Source organism: Micrasema longulum, unplaced genomic scaffold, assembly GCF_059751315.1.
Source record: "Micrasema longulum isolate JH-2025_06_02 unplaced genomic scaffold, ASM5975131v1 h1tg000444l, whole genome shotgun sequence".
In the NCBI taxonomy this organism is placed as follows: Eukaryota; Metazoa; Arthropoda; class Insecta; order Trichoptera; family Brachycentridae; genus Micrasema; species Micrasema longulum.
The window spans coordinates 468,515-488,093 of NW_028277643.1; the positions used below are offsets into that span (position 1 = coordinate 468,515).

At 31.2% G+C, this 19,579-nt stretch overlaps 1 protein-coding gene across 2 annotated transcripts in view; it reads left to right on the plus strand.

Annotated features, from left to right (window-relative positions):
* The window catches only part of LOC148281518 (UNC93-like protein), a 226,336-nt gene that overhangs the window by 31,145 nt on the left and 175,612 nt on the right, over window positions 1–19,579 (plus strand). The window contains exon 1 of one of the 2 annotated variants that reach the window (XM_088226599.1): window positions 2,829–3,049. The exons of the other annotated variant lie outside the window; for it this stretch is intronic. The gene's annotated coding sequence lies outside the window, so the exon portion shown is untranslated. Of the gene's footprint in view, window positions 1–2,828; window positions 3,050–19,579 lie in introns of those variants that run through there. 2 annotated transcript variants of the gene reach the window in all.

A 19,579-nucleotide genomic window follows, 5' to 3' on the forward strand; every position in this document is an offset into this window, starting at 1 on the left:
GTGTGTGAGTCGAGCGTATTGACCACTACACCACGGAGACTGCCGTATGTTCTTCATAACTAAAATATGTTGTATTAGCTTCTCAGAGAGGTTTTTCATCTCTACAGAAATATATTTTAGTATTTTCGTTTCATAAATAAGGATTCCTTACATGGGCGTCTTTATGTTGACTCTTTTGTGTTTCCCATAGTTTATCAACATCAATGATAAATATTAAAAATTAATAAATACAACACAGATTCATATATATAATTATAATATCTCTTTCATTTTATATTTGTATGATATGTACATAATTCCGATTGAGATAACTTCATTTCCCCAGCAAAAATTGTCATATTTTGTGTATTTTAGTTCTTTTAAATTCTATCCTATTGTTAATAAAATCAAATTAATTGGATACTTTTTACGGACGAGTTAAAAATTTACTATCAAAGTACCCGCAGCGTCCGTGGAAAAAACACAAGAATGTTTAATGAATATCTTAAATAGAAATTACGATGTAATATATGTATTACAGAAACGTGGTTGTTGGATGGGCAAAAATAAACACCCACCATGGTATAGTAAAGCACTTATTAAAATCATCAAAAAAAAATCTAAAATCCACAAAAAATGGATGAAATATAACTGCGCTGCAGATTATTTAACCTTTTCGCTACTAAGATCCCGTCAAAAGCCTGTAAATAAAATTTGTTTTGACAATTACGTTGAAAATATAGAGACTTCGCTAAAGACCAATCCAAAAGTTTTGTGGTCATTTTCAAATTTTAAAAGATCTAAAAACAAAACTTTACCAAGAATAATGCACTGTAGAGGTGTTTTTGTTAGTGACGGAATGTCTATTTGTAATAATTTCAATAATTATTTTTATTCTGTTTTTATACTCCACTTCAAAATAAAAACTTTTTGAAACACTGTAAAATAAAATATTTGTCAGTGTGTAATAAGTTTATGTTCCTTTAATTATGTTTATTTTATTATAATATCAAAATTATGAATTGGTCAACTATATTATGAAAATCCTTCTCCTCCTCTCTATTTCCTCATACCTTAACCTTCTAAAGAGCTCTTTTTTTTCTCATGTATTTTATGATATATTTTTTTTCTGTTTACTGTGTAACATGTTCTCTCATTATATTTATGAAAAACTTTAACTGGATGTATGTACTATTTTTTATGTTTTGTATAATTATAAAACAACTGTTGTTTTTCCTTAATAAAAAAAAAATGGATAACATTTTTTAAGGTATGTACATAGTTAAATACCAGTCGTTTGCTGGTTTTAGTGATCATTTTACACACTGTATAATATGCAACTTTAAAATCCAGTCGTTATGTACAAACATTTGGATAAATTCAAAATATTTTTAATTTCACTAATTTGTCCAAATTGCAAAATGTTTTTAGGCTAGTAGGTAAAATAATTCAGCCGGATAAATCTTACCCACATTAATAAAGGTTACAGCTCTTAAAATTCCTAAAATTAACAGATTGAAGAATTTGAGAAATATGAATGTTTAAACATAAGCAGAACGGTGTGTAAAATGGCAACTGAAAATAGGCAATAACAGGTCATAAGCCCTGTAAATGTCCGGACTTCTATGTTCCCTTATTAAAAAAAATTCTCCATCTCTTTTGTAGTATGCCTGAACATAGACGTTTCTTTCGTTTTTTTTTTTTTTTAAATAATCCACTATGTCTCTATTTTAAAGGTTTGTCAACAGGTGGGAAAGAGACGGCATGGATTTTTTTAAATCCACCACAACGCAAATACCCGCTGAGAAAATATATTTTTTTGGATTTCTTTCTTGCAAATCGAACCCACGACGCCATTTTTACAGTTATCCGTCTAACCAACTGCGCCGCAGCGCTTTTTTTTAAAAATAAAAGAGCCGAAACTTTTGTTGGTGTAAATAAAATGGCAGGTCAGAAGCCTTGCCAATGCCGTAACTTCCATCTCAAAAGATGCGTAACTTTTTATATTAAAATCGGCCTCTTGGTGAAGTGGTTAGCGCGTTTGCCTACCATTCAAGAGGCCTCGGGTTGATGTGAAATATTTAATTAAAAGGGTGTTTTTACACTAGAATATTTCATAGCCCCCTGGACTGGTACCTGAAGCGTAAAACTGATCATTTTACATTTATTTAGACAGGCGCCGTGGTGCAGTTGGTTAGACGGCTATCTGTGAAATGGCGTCGCGGGTTCGATTCCCGCCAGTTGCAAGAAAAAAATCCAAGAAAGATTATTTCTCAATTGGTCTGGGTGTTGTGGTGTATTTTTCATTATCTTCTTCCATATCCCCTCTATCCCACCTGCTGACAAGCCCTAAAATACAGGCTTAGCGGGTCAATACCTTAAAAAAATAAAACGTAACAAAAATGATCAAGATACGCTGCAATTGGTTTACCAATGCATTGCCCTATGCACCATTCGTTTCAGAAAAATAATGATCGTTTCAAAATATTGATAACTTGGTAATTTTTCATATTTATTACTTTTAATATGTATTGATTTGAATTGTTTTAGCCTTAACAGGAGTTTCCTAGCTAGTCGGGACCTCGGACAAAAAATTCTTAAACTTATAATTTCTAAATGTATTACTGATACAATATTGATATCTGATTTGCATTATCATTATTACCTTTAAATATTATTGTTATACACAATTATTAAATTAGCAACAATACTTGAACTCTGTTAAAACTGGTTATTTATTTATCGGTGGCTCTCTTCAAAAGGGCAACATACTGTTTCTTGTCATACTGAGTTTGCTAGGCTTTTTTTGTCTCGTCAGTATAAAGTGCTGGACATTGCTTTAAAATTCTATGTCTTTGGTGACCATTCTCTTGCCACAGTTTCCTCCTGATTGTTGATACTACACGTGTCCTTATAGATCTCTGTAGTTTGAATTATTCACAAGGATATGATGGTTGTCTGTTAAACTAAGTGTGTCCTATCAGTTGAGAGTATATTAAGTGAACTTAAGTGAAGTGAGAATAAGTGTTGTCGATGAATTATTGTGACTTTGAAACATAAAAGTTAATCGGTAAGTTTAACTTTGATTAAATTATTTAGAAATGTATTTATATTTTATAATATTACAATTATACAATTTTACATCGATTTATTTTATTTAATTTTACCATACGCCCAAGGGGCATTTACAAAAAAATAAACAGGTAAGCACAAACATAGTAAGTAATTATTTAAAAGATAAACAACGCTTTTTTGTATACATATAGAAGCAATAAAAAGCATACTGCCATGCAAAATAAAAAGTGAAACTTTACATAGTAAAAAAGAATATATGGACATAAGAAAAGTAATTGAACTAAAAGTAAATTGTAAATAACTTGTAAAGTATTTAAACAAAAATATACATATTACTTATACGTACAAAAAAAATGCTTTAACAAAGTTTTGTTAAAAACAAATAATAAAAATTAGTTGACGGTAAGAATATATAAGATAATAACATAATATCTGGCACACAAAAATATTTGATGCATTAATTTCAGAAAAAAGATAATAATAAATAATAATACACATCAAAAACAGAGAAAAAATTGTATGAAAAAGAAAGTTTTATTACGTCATTTAATACATATATTTGTTTATATAATTCCCAAAACGCAAAAGATAGAAGAAAATTTTGTGTGTACATAAATAACAATTCTTATGTACAAATATAAAAATTCCATGAAAAAAAATATATGCCTCTTATATGACTTTTTTACGTTATTTGTCGGCATAGTGGTGTAATAGTCAGCGCGTCTGCCTACCATGCAAGAGGTCTCGGCTTCGATACTTACTTAATTTGTTTTAACAGAAAAGGGAAAAAAAATGAGAAGGGAATATGGAAGTCTAGGCGTTTCATAGCTTTTAACCTGTCATTGGCTGGTTTAAGTGGCCACTTTACACAGTTTGTATCATTCACCATTCTGGGTATGTTTAAACATTTCCTTAACTCTTAGATTTGTAAACTTTAGTAAAGTAAGGGAGCTGAAACATTTATCATGTGGATGAGGTAAATTGTTTATTAAAAGAACTAAAACGATTTAAAAACCCGTAAAAATTCTCAGTTTTATCCGCTGCCTTTGGGCTTACAGTATACAAATTCGATTCAGTTTTAGTTGTGGAAAACGGGACAATGAAACCTCTATTTTGGAGGTCCGACATACAGTTGTCTCTTTTACACCATTTCGGGGAGTCATTTGCAAGACAGTGACAGAAAAACAGAAATGTAAAATGTTCAGATAGAAATTTATCTTAATTCTCTGTCATCGCATATCCTTGTGATTAATGTAAACCGAAACAATATGATAATGAATTTCTACATATCAAATTTAAACTAAATACAATAATTTGTACAAGTAATAAATCGAACTTTCATTAAATCAATATATAACCATGTACTTAAATCTAGCTAGCAAAGCATTGCCAAGTTCAGCTCGTATATTAGAAATAAAATTTTGGTTTATTTAATATATGTTTTGTCAAAATTTGTGTTCACATAAAATTGATGTTTGATAATAAAAGATGTTTGGTGTAATTTTATTTTTATTTTTATGAATTAACTTTTGTGAACTGAAAATAAATAAACCAAAAGACACCTAACAATGACATTTTTTTCTATTTTTGTTTCGTAGATATTTTTAATATTAAACCTAAATAACAAAAAAATAAACAGTGTTTACAATGATTGGCACATAAAATATTGAGCTAGATTATTTTTAATAACAATTCATCCATACATATTTATTATAACAGACAAAGGTCTTGAAAAATAGAGTATTCGCATAATATATATTTATATTTTTTCAAAATATTTACATAATAGTATTAAATTAAATTCCTGCTGAGTTGTATACAAACAACTCGTCAACAGGTTCTTTTAAATTGCTTCGGTTATTCATATATACATTAATAATAATTTTATTTGAAAAACGTTACATAAAATACCATATTTTATAACATTATCAAAAACTAAAATCTATCACTAATAAAAAATCTTTTTTCGATTAATCGTAATTTTAGCATACGTCTAACTTCTGTATTTAACTCAGTATTTTTAATATTGTTCGGTAACATGTTAAATACTTTATTCTGTATTCCAGTGTTTTTTTGCCATATTTATTGCAATACCTAGGAACAGCTTGCCCTTCCATACTAGTAAACCTGGTGTTGTAATCATGTACCAACTTGTGTTTATACTCGGAGTGCGACGCATTCTGATAAATTAAGTTGTACCAAAGTAGAGCCCTAACTGATAATTTATTTACAGATTTATACATCAATGATATTGAAATTCTGTCTCTGGCGGTATACATCTTTATGTACTAGTAGCAATTTGATAGTAGAATTTTGCAAAGTTTGAATAAAATTAGTATTAGTTTCACTTGATAACCCCCAGGAAGTTAAAGCGTATAGTATAATTGATTCAGAGAGAGATAAATAAATAATTTGTATGGTATTAACAGGGACATAATATTTTGATATATACATTCTATTACATATTGCTCTTAATCGCTTACACAATTTTATAATATGTACATCCCATTTAAAATTACAATCTATAGTTAAACCTAAATCAATATACTGCTCAATATTTTGGCACATGCACGGTTGCAGAATATCATTATGGATACATGCATATTTATGTGATAAAATTTACGGTGTTGTGTAAATTTTATAGTTCGGTGATCTTATGTGCATTGAAATGCAGTGAATATCTAGTTCTTATTAGCAGAAATATATTTAGAGAATTATAAATATTGAATCAAAAAGAAAATTAAACTCTCATGAATTTAATAAAAACATATTTAAGGTAATAATAAAACATATTTTGAGTTTATCCAAATCTTTGTAGACAAGAACTAAAAAAACGTTAAAAAAAAAGTACTTTTTTACTTTTGAGTATAAAATAACTATAATGAGGAAAAATCACTTGTCGGCCTCATGATTTAGTGTTCAGCGCGTTTACCTACCATGCAAGAAATCTTAGGTTCAATTCCCGACATGGTTGACATGAAATATTTATTTAAAAAGGTGTTTTAACTCTTGAATAATTCATGGTTCCTGGACCGGTGCCTGAAGCTTGAGACTGATAATCTTAACTTCAAATAACAAAAAATATCAAGACGCAATAAACCAATGCAGTGCCCTATGCACCATTAGGTGCGGAAAGGGTATGATAATGATGATACTTAAGCCGTCAGTTCGCATTTTAATGAATCGAAATTTGAAAACAAGTTACCAGAGCCAGTATTAAACTTTGATAAATGATAATTCTTTGGTCAACGTTCGATTAATTAGTTAAATTTATTTATGACATAAACCCACACAATGTAATAATCTAATACGTTCATTTATTATTTAACATTGACATTGAAAATCTTGAGAGGTGACTCGCTTACATGATGTATTCGGTGATTGTAAAAGCTTTAATGATGTAATAATAATTAATTCTCAAGTTCATTACCAACGCAGACCAATAAGAATATTTAATGAATCATTTGATACTTCATAATCAAATATAAATAAATTAAATCAATTGTATGCAGTATGCGAAAAACCTAGTGTTCAATTAATAATCTGTGCAGATTCAATATAGGTAAAGTTCCATTTCGCTGAGCAAATTTGTGCAAGTTACTTAACAAGGTCACAACTCTATTATCCCACCACATCCGCACACCATATAGTATTATTAATACCTCATCCATACCCAGAGTTGCATAGGACATTGCTTTGACGGTTCAATTACGGAGTATCTCGATTATTTTTGTTACACAGAAAGTAAAGTGATTGGTCCTACGCTTCAGGTGCCAGTCCAGAAACAAAGAAATGCTGCAGTGTATAATCACCGTGAAATTTTTTTTTTATGTCCGAGTAGAAATCGAGCCCATGACCTCTAACAAGATGAACGAATGCATCAACCGATACACTATAAGGCGAACTTACTTTCACTCGATTTCTTCATTAAGGATTTTAACTTAAAAATAGCCATTGAGATGAAAACATTAGTCTTGCAACGGCGAGCTTTTTACACAATAAAAATTTGACAGCTTAAGGTATGATGTCGCATTTGATTGTCAATGTCCACTTGTCTAGTGTTTTGGGGCACTCTCGAGATAAAGTCGATTAGTTTTCAATGTTAAAGTATCTACAATATTCTCACAGTTTTTAATCTACTTCAGTCACATGGGTGGTTCAAGAATACCTACTGTCACTCGTCAATTTACAAATGAATCCAGCATTAGGCTCCTGTCTAATGTTTTAGGCGCCAGTTTCGAGACTATATTTATGTGTGAAAAAGCCTTTTTTGATGGCACATTTGCATATGATGCTTATTCCTGGCAACGGGTAACGTAAAATATTTATTTTGAAGTTGATTTTACACTTCACGTTCCTTCACGTTCCTTCACATTCTCTCGTTTTTGTTCTTCCCTTATGGGGGTTGTCCTCGGATCCTTTGTCTATGATCCCAGGGAATCCTGTTTTAGTAGCCCGTTCTCTAATTGTAAACATTCGTGTTTTTATTTCTATTTGTTATAATTTGTTATAACATATATTTATCTGTTTTGTTCTTGAAAAACATGAAATTTCTGTCAATATTTTTTAATATGTTTATCGTGTATAATTCTGCTTTACTAAAAGTCTTTAGTAATTATTTTTGTATACTTGTATTGTTTTCTATTAATATTTTTTTGAGCTTCTACTACTACTACTATCACGCCATTTTCCCGTAGGGGTAGGCAAAAAGGATGGACCGCCATATATATCTATCCTGATATACATTCCTAGCTTCTTCCACATTCATGCATATTGTCTAAGATCCCCTTTGATTGCGTCTGCTTTTATTTTTTGCGACGTAACCAGACTTGATATTTGAATTATCTGATCACGCCACGTCTTTTTTAGTTGTCCACGTCTATCGTAACTATTCATTTCAGCCGTTTAAAACTGTTTTTTATCCATTATTTCCTCATTCATTTGTTTTTCACGGCCAAATCATCTTAGTGGCCCTTTTTTTAATCTTATTAATAATACCTAACTTTAATTTTAACTCTCTGATTATATTATTTGTAATCCTGTCATACATTGATTTCCCACAAATTTGTCTAAGTGACCGAATTTTGACCGCATTCACTCCGCTTTTATCCTTCCTCTGCCAGTTTCATGTTTCACTTACAAACATGAGTGTTGGGACTAAACCCCGTTGTGATGTGCCAGTCTAGCTTCGAAATACATATTTTTATTAGCAATTACTGTGCTTGGTTCACCGTTTATTTTGTTGCCCGCGTGCATGCACTCTCATTTTGTTTTGTTAATTTTGTATAAATCTTATTTTCGAATTAAAAAAAAGAGGTATTAAGGAGATTCGAGGAGATAGGACGTGTTGGCTTCTGTCGATACATCCTCCTCCCCCTCATTATTTTCCATAGAATTTGTATTCCCAAGAAATAATTTAGTAAACTCCTAAAAGACTCTGATAAATAATCCCTTTGCGCGCGGTGATGTAACATCATGTTACCACTAGTAAAAGACGGAATATTCTGAAGTTCAGACATTGAAAAAAAAAACATGCAGACGTACTGTTTAATAATTATTTTTCCATAATTTATGCAAAAAAACATATAGTTTAGCTCTATTTTAGCAGAAAACATAAATACGCTGCTCATATTACGCACGTGCGTCTCCCATCACTGTCATCAACCGACTGAAGACTGAATCTGTTTTACACAACACCCGCCATAGAACAGCGTCTCTGTCTTCCTTGTTATGAGTTTTATCTTCGTGTTCTCTCTTATACGGATGTGTCAGAGTGAGAATAAATATTTATTGTATCAACATGCAGCATAGTTAAACAAATTTTACTTTTCAAATCCGGTGTGAAAATAACAATTTGAAGATTACAAAAAATACAAATTCATTATTTACAAAAATAAGAGTGATACTCGTATGTCAAGTCTTGTGTTCAAAGCTGACTAGTGTGACATCACAGCCACACAAGAGTTAACTTTTATCTATGCGCAGTTGACAAACAGTCCCCCAAGACTCTATAACAGCTATGGATGGATGATTGGCTTTTGGATTCCCCTTACGCAATATTTGATAATGTTAAACCGGTGCCTTAGGCGTTAGACTTATTGTACCTTCATATTACAATATTCTGCTGATGTATGCTACGATTGGAGTGCCAATCCAATTCCCTCAATTCCCTGTTCTTCATTTTATGTGAATAGGGAAATGATGATAATGAAAATGTGTAGACAACTTTACTTTGTTATTAGAAATCGTTTTATATCTCTGAAGATAACATTTTGTGTGAGCGTCTTAACGGAATAAAGATACAATTCATGCAGAGAGGTCGCGTATAGTACCAACCTTTAAGGAAATTGGAAATTTAATATTTTCAACCAGTGCCAGAGCAGTGTCTTGTACTGGTCGATTATTTTAAGCTGGCGTGTTTGTAAAACTTACACAAACGCATCGTGTGGTATCTTTGAATAAGGGGTATGGTATGACATCACACGGCATACGCATTATGAAAATAATCTGTCTCTCTCGCGCTCAGACGTGCTTATGAGCGTGACATGGACAACTATTGCTTTGTTAGTTGCTAATTATATCAAAGTATCATTATATGGTTATAAAATATAGGTACAAAGGATCTTCTGCGTTCGTTTGAATTTTGCTGCGATTCTTTATAGTAAAAATATGATAATACATATTCATTGTTTATCTATGGATAAACAAACACTAGTTTATTAATATTTTTTTAAATTTAATTTTATCATATTAAAGTCAACTATCTAGTGCTGGCGCGTTCGCAAAACATACACAAACACATTTTTATTGTTCAGAATATTTATTTTAAAAACTTTCAAATTCAATTTATGTCAATTGTGCTATGTATTGTTTAAAGTCCTTTTTGGATTAGAGCAAATAAAAAACATGAAGTAAAGACAATTTAATTTATTTATTTAATAACGTGTAGTTACAAAAACAAATTCTGCCCAAAACGACGGCAGAAAATTATCCTTTTAATTATTCAGTTCGTCAAAATGATGAACACAAAATATTATTATCAATTATAAATGTGCTTATTTAAAAATAAATGAATAGATTGCATTTTCTTAACCCATTGTACTTTTTTCACGGACACAACCCTCCAATCCAACTTAAATATTTTTTTTTAAATGTCCTTGCTAAAGTGAAAATTTAATATAACCTTTTTTAAATCTACATCCTGTAGATATTAAATGCGTTTATGTAAGTTTTGCAAACGCGCCATCTCCTATTAATCGAACAGTAAGTGAGGTATCCACGTTGTAATGGTTGAACCACTTTGCAGCTACATCTAAATAGCCAAATCTAAAGGTTAACCACCCTAAAGTGCATCGTGACGTCACAAAGATAATTAGCACGATAAGATCGAGCCACCTTTTGTATTTTTGTTTTACCGTATAATTATTTGTCGAAACAAGGGTTAAAAATATCCAATTCACTATTGTATGTTTTAAATTATATTTGTTATGCTATGTATCTGTTGTGAACTGTTTGAACGTGTAAAGATGATTTTATTAAAATTGGACTTACGAGAAGTTTTGTTGTAAGGTTGCGTATATTAAATTGAAGATTCGCCTACGTATTACATTGAGTTTTATTACTAATTGTATAACTTAATTAACTATAACAGATGTTCGAATATAATTGAAGAAATATTGACAATACTGATTGAGCTTAGCCATTTTAATAAATGTGTCGAATCAATGATTTTTATCGAGTATCGATAATTAAGTTGCATTTTATGTCATGTTTTGTACCAACGCTGATCGGAGAAAGGTTAACTTTGATTTCCGTTTCATAAATAAATTTATTTACGGACTTATTCTGTCCACTCAACAATGGCAAACACATTTCCTTAAAATATATACAGGTAAAGTTGAAATAAAATACAACTTAAGAAAATTAAAGCTAGGACACAAAAATAAAATCATAATTACTACTTCAAGAAAAAATATGGTCTATTTTAGTGATTGTTTGAATCTAAAATAACTTACACCAAAAAAGTCCAGATCTTGTTTCGAGTTTACAATGCGACATAATCAGGACATTGATGCATGCAATCCATAGTTCGTAATGTGCTTATTAAGGCACAGCACATTAGTATTTCGCGACATTTAATATTTCGTAGCGGTTGGTGATGTGTTAGTTTGGTGTGTTGGAGGGCTTGGCACTTGGTGTTGCCAGTGTCCACATATCCATAGGTACCCTCAATCTTATATTGTAAGTTCATATGAAATAGCAAATGGTGCATTAAACGTTAGTGAATTAACAAGTCTTATCATTAATAAGGTACCTACTCGCAGTACAAAACACAAATTTTTATTCTTCAAAGTGTCCGGCAGTCAAAATTGTTCTTTCAATTTTCAATCCTTGGATAACGCCGTTTCGGCAATAAGAACGGAAAGATAAATATTTTTCTCTTTTTTAATGAAGTATTCGGCATACAGTTATTATTTATCATTTTATATTTTGAATGCAACAGGAAAAAGCATTTGAAATACCCAAATATTATAAACAGAGACGACAGGTTTGAATTAAACCCAACATGGTCCCTGGCATTACATACGACCAACAACAAAATGACACTAAAGTACCTAGACTGCGACACGGTACAAACTACTAGTACGTAAATGCATTTTTTTTTTCTCGGCACAACATACACAACTCTTTCATACATTTTATGTCATTTATAACGAAAAGTAATTTTTATTTTATTTAATTGTTACATATTAAATACAGCGATTTACATTTATTTATATACGGCATTTCTGCCATTTACATATATGTGGTATAAAGAGTGCTGAAAAATAAAAATATAAAAAAATCGAGTATGAAATATTAATATACTCGTACTATACACATTATACTACTACTACTACTACCATCACGCCATTTCCCCGTAGGGGTAGGCAGAGAGAATGGACCGCCATACACTTCTATCCTGGCATACAATCCTAGCCTCTTCCACATTCATACATCTTGTCATACATGCCCTTCGGTTCAGTCTGCTTTTGAGATGACCAGACTTAAGATTTTGGTTTATCTGATAATGCCACGTCTTCCTTGGTCGTCCTCGTCTCACGTTGCCGTTCATTTTTGCCATATATACTTGTTTTACCATTCTTTCGTCGTCCATTCGTTCTACGTGACCAAACTATCTCAGAGACCTTTTCCTAATTTTATCAATTATACTTTACTCAGATTTACACTCTCGCCTGATTTCATCATTCGTAACCCTGTCATACATTGATTTCCCACACATTCGTCTAAGAGATCGCATTTCAACCGCTTTCACTCGGCTTTCATCCTTCCTCTGCCAGTTCCATGTTTCACTTCCATATATAAGTGTTGGGACTAAAACTCCGTTGTGCACTGCCAGTTTTGCTTCGATTGACATATTTTTATTAGAAATTACTATACTTAGTGCTCCGTTCATTTTTTTGCCGCATTCACTCTTCTTTCAAATCTTTTTCTACTCTTCCATCTCTTGAAAACATGGTTCCCAAATACACAAATTCTTCTACTTGCTCGAGACATTCGTTGTTTACGTTTACATTTACAATACATTTTTAAAAAATTATACAATAAAAAAATTCATTATTCAATCAAATTATATCAATTCCAGACCAATCTTATGAAGTTGATTTGCTCTTTTTGATAAAAATATGTTGGTAACTTTATTTTTCAAATTAGGCAGAGATAAACTAAATATATCAAAATATGATGCATATTCATTCCCGGTATTCTGTAATCTAAAAATAGGTGAGTTATATTGAACTACCGTTCGAGAATTTTGACAATAAAATATTGTAGATGTTCTCATTAACCTAGGTGGTACATATAATGAAATCAATTTCAGTAGATCAGTATTATCAAACATTGGTTTTATTATTTTATATAAAGTCGTAGGATCGATTTGATTATTTAGAGAAAATGTTAATTGTAGTAAAAGCATATAAACATTTATTTTTTTTTAACTGGTGAGTCATCTAAACTGCTTAGCTTGGAATAGCTTCCCCGTTCTAAGAGAGTAAATAATGTATTTTTTAAAGTTTTTTTTGTCCTAAATATCATTTACTTTCACTGTGTGGTTTATTTAACTTGCGGTAGAAATCCAAAGCGGTTTTGTTATTAGCCAATTTGTCTCGTCTTTGCTCGCGCAATTATATTTTTCTATGAAATATAATATTTTAAATTCCCGAAATCTTTTTTGAAACAAGTTCGAAAGGAGTTTTTTAATTGAATTTTTCTTTTATTTTTGTAAATGAATAAATATGTAACAACAACAACAACCCGTCACGTTGTTTTCCCGTAAGGGTAGACATAGAAAATAGAACGCCACATAACTTTATATTTGCATACTGATTTCGCTTCCTCCACATTCATACATCTTCTAATGCAAGCGCGCGATTATTCCGACTTTTGACATGTCCATCTTTAAGTATTTGTTTGATTTGGTCATGCCATGTCTTTCTCGGTCTTCCTCTATTTCTGCATCCATCAACATTCGCATCGTTAATATTCTTAGCCGTTCTTTTGCTGTTCATTCGCTCTACATGTCCAAACCAGCGCAGAACTCCTTTCTTGATTTTGTCAATAATGCCTGTCTCAGCCTTACATAATGAGAGAAAAATCAGTATTTGTGCATCTATCGTTCATACTTTTCCACACATTTGCCTGAGAGATCGCATTTTGACAGCATTTAGCCTTCTTCCATCCCTGTTTTTCCAAGTCTTTACTTCGCTTCAATACATCAGGGTCGGGACCAGGAATTCGTTGTGAACTCCTAATTTTGCCTCTTGCGACAAACATTCATTTGCCAAGGTTGATTTAAGTGCAGCTTTCACTCTGTTCCCGGCACTCACCCTCCTTTCAATATCTTTCTCAGTCATTTCATCCTTAGAAAACGTACTTCCCAGATACACAAATTTCTCTACTTGTTTTAATTTAACTCCATTCACAGTGATTTCACATTTAGTCATACTTTCATTTCTCTAAAAAACCATCACATTCGATTTATCGATGCATGCATCGTAGACTTTTGTTACCAAGAATTGCTTTTATAGAAAGAACAATTGACATTTAAAACACCCATTTTTGCTTCCATTCTTTCATGCAGTTATCGATATACACGTTGAACACCAATGGTGATAAATAAATAAATATGTAATAAGAATAAAACTTTTATACTTAATGTGAAAAACAAATCGTTGTGTTACTATCTACTATCTATCTATCTATATTAAATACAATGTAAGTGAAGCCTGTCCACAGACAATATAGAATCTACTTTATTATTAAATACTATGACAATGGAAACGTGAAAGTAAACCAACGTTCGTCCTTGTAAATAGAATATCCAGGAGCTCTCTAATTTATTCCAGTGCTCCTCAATGTGTGGGTCTTGTGAATAATCAAACTGTTTTTCCTTTCATTCACCTTGACCACACCTAATGAAGCAAAATGCGCCTTATTGATAATATGTCAATAATTACTTTGTTCTTATCTTAAAAGCGAAAATGTATTTCATTACATTTTGCGCATTGATATTTTTATTTTTTAATTAAAAATACAAAACCAAAGCATCACGCCATTTCCCGTGTATATGATAAAACCTTGTTTGCATATACACGGGAAAAACACTGTTTTTTTAAACAGTCCTCGCTTTCTCTACATTCATTTATTTATCGTGCACACACACCGATTATTTTGAGTTTCGTTTTGTCCATTATCAAGTATGCGTTGAAGTTGGTCATTATGTATATCTTTTGCAATCTTTACCGATTCCTACATCTACCAACATTTGCACCGTTAATCTTTTTCGCTGTCCATTCGCTCTACATGTTAAAACCAACAACCCAACGCAGCACTCTTCCTAATTTAGTCGTGGTGCTTTAATCAGCTTTGTAAAGTGCATGGAACTTGAGTTTTACATTGACATACATAAATCGAAATCAATTAAATTAAATAAATGAAACAACTTTGTTTTTAACTACTAACTGGTTAGAAACAAAGTTGTTTTATTTATTTTATTATAATGAATAACCACAAAGTTAGTGCTTCAAATATAAACTTTATACAAAATCAATTAATCCAATTAAAAAAAAAAAAAAACTCATCATAATCAATCCCCTTTCAGCACCCATTGGTGCATAGGGTACTGAATTTGTAAAGTAAATGCAGCGTATTTCCATCATCTGTTACATGGATGAAAGGATTGCTTCAAGAATTATGAAATATGAAATATTGCAGTTAAAATATTTTTTTTAATTTTTATTTCACGTCAACCCTGTCAGGATTCAAACCTTAAGAATGGTAGATAAACGCACCAATCACTACACAATAAGGAGAACCTATCTTCACTTGATTTTTTGTAAAGGATTTTCATCTGAGAGTAACCATCGAGTTGTAAACACTGGAGCAGGGTTATAATTCTATCTCACACATAGAATTGTATTCTGCATCTGCCTGGACACGGAAAATATAATTACAAATGTTTATTTAATGCCTGTACGTGGGCCATCTCCTTTACTTATTCACACTTTTTATCCCACGGGTAAATATATAATACACAATTAAAATCATCTTCTTTTTCTTCAGCCTTGCTCTTTCCTCTGCTAGATGTAGTCTTAAAACAGTATGTAATTCAAAAATATTTTGATTTTGTCCAAATTTTTGTAGACAAGGACTGGATTTCACTCCCTGGGGAGCTGTTAACTTTAACATATTACAACAGAGATGAAGAACATTTAATAGAAGGTAATATAGAAGTCTAGGCATCTACAGGGCTTATGACTTCTCATTGGCTGATTTAAGTGGCCACTTTACACACTGTGTAACAATAACCATACTGCCCATATTTAAAAATTATTATATTTCTTCAATTCTTTCATCTGTTGTTGTTTGTGAAGTTAAAGAGCTGAAACCTTTTTTGTTGCGGGTGAGATTCATCTAATTGAATTATATCCACTCCATACTAGGCAACGCCTGAAAATTTTATTTTATAAATTTTTAAACTTCTTCATGAACCAGGTGGATTTATCAACAATAAGCCCTGTAGATGCCTAGTTTTCTATAGTACCTTCTCTCAAATGTTCTTCATCTCCGTTGTAATATGTTAACAGTATGTAATTATTTTTTAATTCGTAAAATATCTTAAAATATATCGTGTTTTTTTTGGACGGAACAAGACGTTACAGCAACATTTGCAGAGGGTTTTTTGCTTAGTTCTTTAACCCTCTGAAACCTAAATTAAATCTGTAGGTGTAAAAAAAATATCAACATCTAAAAGTGCGTTGTGCGATTTTTGCTATTTTTTTCCCCTTGTGGTTTAAAGGTGATTGTTTTGTTTATTTTGAACAAACATTATCTTTTGCACGGTATTTTTGTTTTGCTTGTATGGGAAATAAAAACTAGTTCTAAATACATAAGAAAAAAACTCAGAATTAAAACATACGTAAATATTTATCAGACAACAGATGGATAGGCGTTTGACTTGCGAATAATGCGAATAATAACAGAAGGAATCAGGTGCTGTACAAGAGTCGAACTGTCAATGTGCGAATGAAATTTTAGGCGGAATCGCGGATCGCAACTTAGCGGACCAAAATAAAAATATGAGTAAGATTGCCAGCAATTAGACAATAAAAACCCAATATTGTGTTTTTTTTTACTAAAAAAAAAAGTATATACGCCCAGAGGGCTTTTACATGACAGGTACAAAATTAAAATTCAAGCGTTTCGTGGTATGACAAGACAATATGTAGGTCTAATAAATATGTACGTAATACACACAAATGTTTATTTGAAGTTTTTTTAAAACTATTTAATTACATTATGTTTTATAAATGTATATTTAAATTAAGATAAAATACTACGTAAAAATAGGTTAGTACATAATTAAATGTTTTTGGAAAAATATAACAGTTTTAGGCAAAAAAACATATAAAAAAAATATATTTTTTCTAAATAGGTAAGTATAATACAAAAAGTCTAATGGGAAAAATAAAATCACAAAATAAATGTTTGTTAGAACATGGGTACGATCCCAAGGGGTTAAAAACTAGCATAAAATGTGTAAGTGTTTCGGAACGACTTGTGCATCCCTTGTGCATATTTTGCTGTGCATTATGGCATTAATTAGATAATTTTCTGTTTCTTGCTTGTTTTACCAGTATATAATAATTCAAAGCCCAATTTTTCTAATTCTAACTAAAAGCATTTTTTTTTTTGGTTTTTGATGAAAATACTGGGAAAAATAATTTAAAAAAAAGTTTTTTTTTCCTATTTTGATTTCATATTTTCGTTAATGTGAACGTTGCATTGGGGATTCAAATGTCAAAAAATACAAGACTGTAAAGTTATTTTAGTCAGTTAATTTAGTAAGTTATTCTAGACAGTTATTTTCAATCAATCTTATTATCAGCGCCATGTTTTTTTGAAGTTTTGTGAAATTACCCCGCCTGTGACGTTACAAGTTCTCTACGGTGAGTTGTCCTGATTGGTGGGTTGGCTTCCCGATAACAGTCCTTCCCGACTCTGTCATTGGTTGATTTTGGAGAACTAGTGACGTCGTGACATTTTTATTACTTTTTTCATACGTTTTAGAGAAACATCGCTCTACAACTAAATACTCTAATTTTTAACGTTTCAAGAAAACATTTTTTATATCCAATTTCGTTGCACTGAACTTCCTAATTATTGATTTGTTACTTTGCCATTTTATCATGACCCAACATTTTATGAATACTTCATTAAAAATGTTGTATTTTAAATAACCACATTATTGATTTATATACGAATACATTGATACGTAAAGATCTTCGTGCACAAATTGTGCACAAAGGCGTATAAATTATACACCTGTAATGAACTAATCAAATAGTATTATGGAACATTATAAACACATTCTTTTCTGATATGTGATCTTGTTACTTTACAAGGTGAACCTTCTCAGGGTCGCAACCAACAATAAATGCATTGTATTTTGTGCTATTCTGATTCTCGATTTCTTGTCGAGTCAACGTGATATATATTTTTGTTTATAATATGTGTGAAACTTCAAGTCCACTCGGAAATGAATACTCACTGTTACCTGACTGCAGAAATTAAAGTATGCATTTCTTGTGACAAAAACATTTTTTTAACAAAATGCTGATACGAGCGGATATAAAATCGCTGAGAAACATGAACTAAGTACACGGCCTTAAAAAACCACAAGGAAGTAAAATGAACACTGGACAACAACATTCTATGTGAATATAAGTAATAGCACCTTTAGTTAGTTAATTCGGTTAGCCTCAATTTGGACAAGCTCAGTTAGTTGATAATATAGTCAGTTTCATCATGTAGTCTGATAGTTCAGTACTAACGTACACAGTTACTAAGTAACACAAAACGTTTACCCAGTTACTCTCTCCGTCAATCTGTTTATGCAACATGTATTAAACACACTCGAAGCATTAACATTTTTTTTTTCTATCAACCTCCAGTGTTTTAAAGTTTTTTAAAAATTTTATTGAGAGTTTATATTGTTTGTAGATTTCATAAACTGACGGCACCTTAAATATTTTTTAAAAATAATAAGTTCTTTGCTTAATATTTTTGGTGCATCTGTCTCTTAGTAGTTATTTTTATGCAATCGAATTTAGAAGTTGCTTTTATTTAAAACAACTTAACAACTTGGCATCAACAATATTCTAGTGTTGGGGTCTAGTTTACAACGAAACGAATAAATGCGGTAGTGTTGTGAAGCTGCGCGTATGAATTTTGATAAAAAATGTCGCGTCGATAATCACGATATTTAACACAGAATCTTCACAATTTAATAATTATTTTACACTGTACAGCATTACTTTTTTAATTCAAATTTTTTTTATTCGCTTTACCACACTTTAAATTTAATAATAAAATTAATACTTTCCGATGGATACATTTTTTTAAGAGAAAATTCATAGACCTATTATATTGAGTTATTTATGGAAAATCATAACCACAGTGTAAGTGATTTCAATTAATGTGTATTGTACTAGTCAACAATTTTTTTTTTGTATAATTTTTTTTTTATTTGTTATGTATTGTGTCTAATACTTACTGTGTAAAACTCCATGCCTTGATGATAAAAATCCCCTAAATCTGTTAAATCAAATCATCGAAAGGGTTGAGAGTTAGAAAAACTTGAGAGTATGTGTTACAGAAAATGGCAGCTTCCAAAAATAACTAGGAGTGCGGATAAGAGTAACAAGCGCCGCTTACACCAGTAAAAAAGCTGTCTGGAGATCGGATATTTTCTCAGTAAAAACCAAATGTTAAGTATGTAACGCCTGCATAACATCTATTCTCCTCTACGGATGCGAATCGTGGCACCTCAGTTGGGCCCAAAACAGCAAAATTCGAGCAGCAAAAAAAAAGAGAATAGGTGTCTCAGAAGGATCTTGGGTGTGCGGTGGTTTGATTTTGTGAGAAACAAAATTATAAGAGAACGAACACAGCAAACTCCCGTGGC